Source organism: Aythya fuligula, chromosome 1 (genome assembly GCF_009819795.1).
Source record: "Aythya fuligula isolate bAytFul2 chromosome 1, bAytFul2.pri, whole genome shotgun sequence".
Taxonomy (NCBI): Eukaryota; Metazoa; Chordata; class Aves; order Anseriformes; family Anatidae; genus Aythya; species Aythya fuligula.
In genome coordinates, this window is record NC_045559.1 from 87,561,174 (window position 1) to 87,567,173 (window position 6,000).

General features: G+C 38.5%; 1 long non-coding RNA gene across 1 annotated transcript in view; it reads left to right on the top strand.

Annotated features, from left to right (window-relative positions):
• The window catches only part of LOC116485459, a 138,571-nt gene extending 134,546 nt beyond the window's left edge, over positions 1 to 4,025 (top strand). The window contains exon 4 of the long non-coding RNA XR_004252873.1: positions 3,946 to 4,025. This is a non-coding gene — a long non-coding RNA (uncharacterized LOC116485459). The remainder of the gene's footprint in view (positions 1 to 3,945) is intronic.
• The last annotated feature ends 1,975 nt before the right edge of the window (positions 4,026 to 6,000 follow it).

A 6,000-nucleotide genomic window follows, 5' to 3' on the forward strand; every position in this document is an offset into this window, starting at 1 on the left:
ATGAGCCTAGAGAGAACATAGTATATGCGGGTTCCAATTTCAAACTTTGCTTGTTTGTTCTTACATGGTGAGCCTCTATGGCATAGACCTCTCTCTCTGATTTCCGTGACACAGTTAGGGACATGACCCTGTTTACGTTTTCAAACCTAAAATGCCAGAAAGTAATCATACCCTAAGTCACTGTCCATATTCTGAAGTTGGAATGAAGTCTCTTGACTGGCCTCTGAATTTATTTGAAAATTATCTTGAAATTAATGGGCTTGATTTATTTTTTTCTTTTGTTTCCCAGGTTCTTTAAAGGGGCTTTCTTATTGTAATCAATGAGGTTTTTTCAAAAGTAAGGATATCAGTATTTTACACTGTGTGAATTGTTATTTGTGGCAGTTGCTTCAGCATTGATTTGCAGTTCTAGGAGCGAGAGCAATGGTATGAGCAATTGACTTACACCATCAGTCAATTGATCGATGTCAATAAGCGTTGTGCTATATTCTCTCCTACCCTTGTCTCTCCCCATAACTAATCAACTGCATATGATTTTCATTAACCTCCTCCAGCTGACATCAGGTATTCAAAGTAAATCAAACTCTTGCAGATGCAGAACTTCCTTATTGCTAAGAGACAGGTTGCAAAAGGCTGAAATCTTCTGAAATGTTTTCTGATAACAAATGACTGTTGTTTTTTATTTAATTTTTAGGTGGAGTGAATGTGATTTTTATGAATGTGGGGGATTGACCACTAATATTTGTCAGGCACAGCAGAGTTAGGTGCCATATAAGCCATGAAATATTGCTGATAAACTTGTCATGTACACTCAGTAGCTTTGTTTTCACAATTTTCAGGCTTTATGGCAAGCAAAAAAAAAAAAAAAAAAAAAGAAAAAAAAAAAAAATAAAAAGAACAGCGAAACATGTTTACCTTTCTGTGATTTGTTTTTGAAGCATTTGCTGAGAGCCAACACTTGTTCTCCTGTTAATGCTCTACAAATGTACCTCATTTCATACTCCTCATTCCTGCAATTCCAGCTCTTGGGCTTCTCCAAAGCAGACGTTCACCAGCTGTTCTCGAGGCAGGTTTGTTTCTTGCTTTTCACCAGGGGACGACGGCCCTCTTTTAGGACAGGGGTCTCCTGCCCTGCAGTGCTAGGCACACTCACCAGCAACATCTCCGCTTTTACTCCTTGCTCGTGCATGCTTTTCCAAATCATTTCATCCCGAGGTCATGAGTTCCTTAGTTTGCAAACATATGGTTAAAATGGCAGCAATTGGTATCCTGTGCTTAATGAGGCTTTCTCTGGGTTTTGCTTTGGGTTTACCTCCAACTCGTAGCTAAAATAGCTCTTTACGGCGCTCTGGCTGTGCGTGTTGTACTTCAGGTGTTGTGTTAACTACGGTTATTTAATTGAAGTTTTTCAAGATGGCAGTTAAAAGGGTCTCACGGTGAGTTGTTTCCGAGGCTCCATTTCTTTTAATTGGTGGGTCATAGCGTGTGCCGGTGACGCCTGCCTTGAGGAGAGGGAGTGCTTTCTCTGAAAGTACCGTGCCCTGCTGCTCAGCACGCAGGGTAATGCTAGATGTTGTGTTTCCTTGTTTCTCTTTCCAATTAGAAGAACAGAAAGGACTTTGGGTTAGAGCTCTTCGGAAAACGCGTCAACGTGCGGCCGTCAGGAGGGTACGGAGCATGCGGAGAGGGGGCTGTATCTTTGTGGTTTCATAGGAGAGGGAAAAATGCTTCCTCGTTCTCTACAAGAAAATGGGGATTTGGACAAAACTCACTGCGATGAAGTTCATGTACCAATTTATTCCTATTTAGGTCATCAGAATAGGGCTTCAGTGGTGCAGTCTGTATGCTGGCTCTCTATACAGGGATACATTTCACCCTCAGTGAATGCTCTTTGTTTTCTCAGTTGAGGTCAGTTTTTCATTGCATTCATTAAAAGAAATAGCTCTGGATTGCAAATACCACTGCCCCTCTCCTTCCCAGCCAGCAAGCAAGCATTACAGTTCTTAAGATGTTAGAAAAGGGGGTGAATTTGGAAGGAGAAGGACAAGAAAGGAATAGAAGTCCAGAGGCTGAAGCTGTTATCGCTCATCTGGTGGTTGTGCCACTGCCTGGTACTGATGGACTCTACAACTTTTTTGCCTGGATTTCTCCCCTGTTCTGCTGTGTAGCTTCCTAGATGCTGATCAGGAGAGAGAAGGGTAGTTACGTGATGTAAAGATGGCATAGGGAACGAGGAATGTGTTTCTCAGATGATTCCTCTTGCCAAGCTACTTCAAGAAAAAAATCATCCAAGTCTTCAAAGGTTATTATTTATCCTAGGACCTCTTGTTGTGCAGTCTTGTTCTTTTCATTTGAACATTTAAGATTTTGTTCTGCGTAAGATTTGGTGATCCTTGTTGTGCTCTCCCTTCAGGTGCTCTCTGCATTGCCTCCTGCTCTTTAATACATCTCATCTTGACAGAGTTAAGCCTTAAAATAAGTTCCAGAGCTCGCTCACGTTTGTAGAGTACCCGTGTGTGTGATGATGTTTGTATGACAGCGTATCGCATGATATAACTTTCCCTGGTAAATGTTTGTGGGGCAGGATTAGGTATAACACTGAAGCCTGGAGAACTGTTTTGTGTCATTGCTTTTTTGTTGTGGTGCTGGGTTTTGTTTCTTTGGTTCTTTATTTTTTTTTTTTTTTTTAACTCATTTGAGAACAAAAATAAAATTTCACTTAGGAATTGCCCACGGACTGTGAGATGTTCAAAATCAGTATTAGATTTGCATCCAGAATTTGTTTGCGGGTCTCTGTCTGCGTGCTGCTGGTGAAGAGAATAGCTTTGACATTGAATGGGGTAAATTCAGAAAGTTCTACTGTCATCTTTTTAAAATAAAATTTGAGCAAGTTTTGATTTATTCCTTTAATGAATCATTGCTGTGTTGCATGTGTCTGTGTATAGGTGTCCGGTTTGTTATTATGAGGTCAAATCCTGACAACTTACTGCAAAATTGTTTTAATTTATTATCAATATTTTTTGTTTTTCTCATTTCTCCTAGGTTTGGAGCCTTTATAATTAGATATAATTAAAACCACAGGTTTTAAACTCCAGTCTAACATTTAAGCTCATCTTTATGGTGCAACCCCTGGAGTTTTATTGTCATTCTAACTGTATTTTGAAAAAAATATATTTTTTTTGCGTTTGTTCAAATGCTTCGTCTACAGCTGCCACTTCTTAATCATCTGTTTTGTGCAGTGGAACGACGTTTATTTTACACGATAAGAAACTTTGCAGTTTTGTAGAGTAGCTATTTCATATCCCTTAACAAATGGGTGCAAGGGACCTTTTGCCTCGTACACTTGAAAAACAGCTTTCCTCTTTTGGAATTTGTCTTTCTTTCTCTGCTCCTCCATGCAACAGTCTGAAAGTGCTACATGCTGTAGAACGGATTTAAAAAAAAAAAAAAAAAAAAAGTTGGCTGGCATTATGTAAAACCATATTTTCCCTTTTGGTGCGTATGTTCTGGTCCTAGCAATGTCCTTGTTTTGCTGAAATTAACATTTTTCCCCTCGCAGTCATTGGTATGTGATGGTGTTTTTCTGTCTTCTTTAATTGTGATGCTTTTTTTTTTTTAATTATAAGTACAAGGTTGATTGTTAAAATTAAGTGGCAGAAGGCTTCTTTCCGAGTTATTCAGAGATCTTTTGCTGTAGAAATATATTTTACTACTCTCAATTGCCTTTTTTCCCCCTTCTTCTTTCATAGCAAACTACTCTGGGAAGAGGTTCTTTTAACCAAAAAAAAAAAAAAAAAAAAAAAAAAAAAGAGGGAGGAAAAAAAAAGGCTACGCTTGACTGATAATGCATTGCTTTGGATGGTGAAACATTATGAAAGTTTAATTTTTAATTAAATCTGAAATACCAATTATAACTGAAAGAGATTTTAACCTGTTTCTTTTCAGACTGCCTGAAGTTACATTGTAGATGCTGAAATCATTGCACCTTAAAAACAAAAAGATTAAACTGCACTGCATTCTTGTAAGTAAAAGCTTTTCCGGTACCTTTTGTGTGAGTATTTTTCCTCAATATGCATCCAAAGTGTTAGCACAGTAACTAGTCTTGGATAAAGGTCAGAGTCCCCTTGAATAGGATTTAGAAGTTCAAAGGATGTTTTATTTAAAAATTAGAACTAAACTTAAATCGTTCAGATCTTTAATTTCAGCCCCCTGAATAGATCTTTCTTTTTCACTTCAATTTGAATATTATTAGGATTAATGTGTGTCTGTTGACGTACAGTTCCTGTGGCTTTGTCAGTGAGGATTTCTACACTTCGGTGTAGAAAGAGATTCCTCATAAAGTATAATTTATTTTCTTTTTCTGATGTCATAATAAATTTTCGTCCCTTATATAGGAAAAAACTGAACAACTTTCTAATGACATCACAGGAGGCTTCATCTGCTTTAGGACATGGATGAAAGCAGAATTCTCATTTTGTCTGTTCTGAGATGCAACAAAACAGTCAAAATAATGTCTTGTGTCTCAGCAAGAAAGGAGTCTCTTTCTAAAAGCATAGTTGCTCCATAAGTGCAAGGCAGATTGTACATCTACCCCCATTTAGAATCTGTTTACCAAATGTATTTGGGTAAATAATTATGATTTGGAACTTCAGTGACTGACGAACAGGCAGGCAAAACAGTATTGAGAAATGTAGTAGATTCAGATGCTCTGAATTTAATGAAATAATATGTGAATAAAAATCCATGAGTTTGTAGATAGTAAGAAAAAAATGTTTTTTAGTTGGGCAGTGCAAAGCTGTGGAATATTACAAAGCAAAGTCAGTTTGTTTTCTTGTTTGAGATCAAAATGTACAGTCTGTAATGAAATCCAGAGACTTTTCCCGAAGTGGTACTTTTGTACTTCAGTATTAAAATATTTTAACTATTCCATGGGATTTTTCTTCTCTCCCTGCACCCCTTCTCCCTCCCTCCCCCCATTTTATTTTATTTTTTTTTAATTGTATTTTAGTGATTTATTTTAAACTCGCTGAAGGGTACAGTACACTGTGGGCAGCGAATACGTGCCCCTTCCAGTGTGGAACGCCAAGCATGACTCAGGCAGGCAGATTGTGCCATTCTGGCTCGACTCCATTGTGTTTTTACATTACTGGCAAGGGCCATGCCATTGTGTTGCTTAAATATTGTGCATTAACTGCAGGCTGTGGCCAGTGAATTGTATTTAACATTTTCTGCTCATCATTGCTGAATATCTGCCACGAACAGCTTCCCTGGCCGTGAGAGGTTAACCTTACAATTAAACCAGTGGCCTAAACTGAACACACTAATGGGTCTGTTGGGTCCAGCAACAATTTAAGGGGAGGCGTTAGGGATGGGGGGGAAAAGTTAGGGGACACTTGTGAATCTGAGAGTACTGAGTTGCAAAGTTGTCTTGAAATTTTGTGTGAACGACCAGGATAATTTTTATTGGAAAGTAATAGTGTTTCTCTTTCCAAAATGCAACAGCAGAGCAAGGAGTGAATTAAAGCATGTTCTTTGAATCCATAGGATCCAGATGGTCAGTAAGTCCTGTGCAGACAGCCCTAAGGCAAAACACCAGGTAGCAATATAAGGGCCTGATGGATGCTGCTGGCTGGAATGGGCTTTTTCAGTCAGGGAGGAGATGACAGTCTAAGCTTTTGAGGAGGAATAAATACACAAGTGTAGAACTCACGTGCAGGAAAAAAACAAGCATCTATCTTATCAAGGGTGGCAAATAAATCAAGGCAGAAATGTTGAGCAGTGTAAATTAGAAGTGAAACTGTGAATGGAGTATGGGTGCATGACTCCAAATCTCTTCTGTTCAGCCCAGTTCTACTTTCCATTCCATGACATAGAGGTGTCCAAGTGTCTAATCTTTGAGTTTCTTGTCATGTTGGGGTTTTTGTTTTTTCTGATGTTTTCTATCCTTTGCATGCAGCCTGTAATAGAGAAGAATAAGGAGGGAGAATTTTTATGTATGCA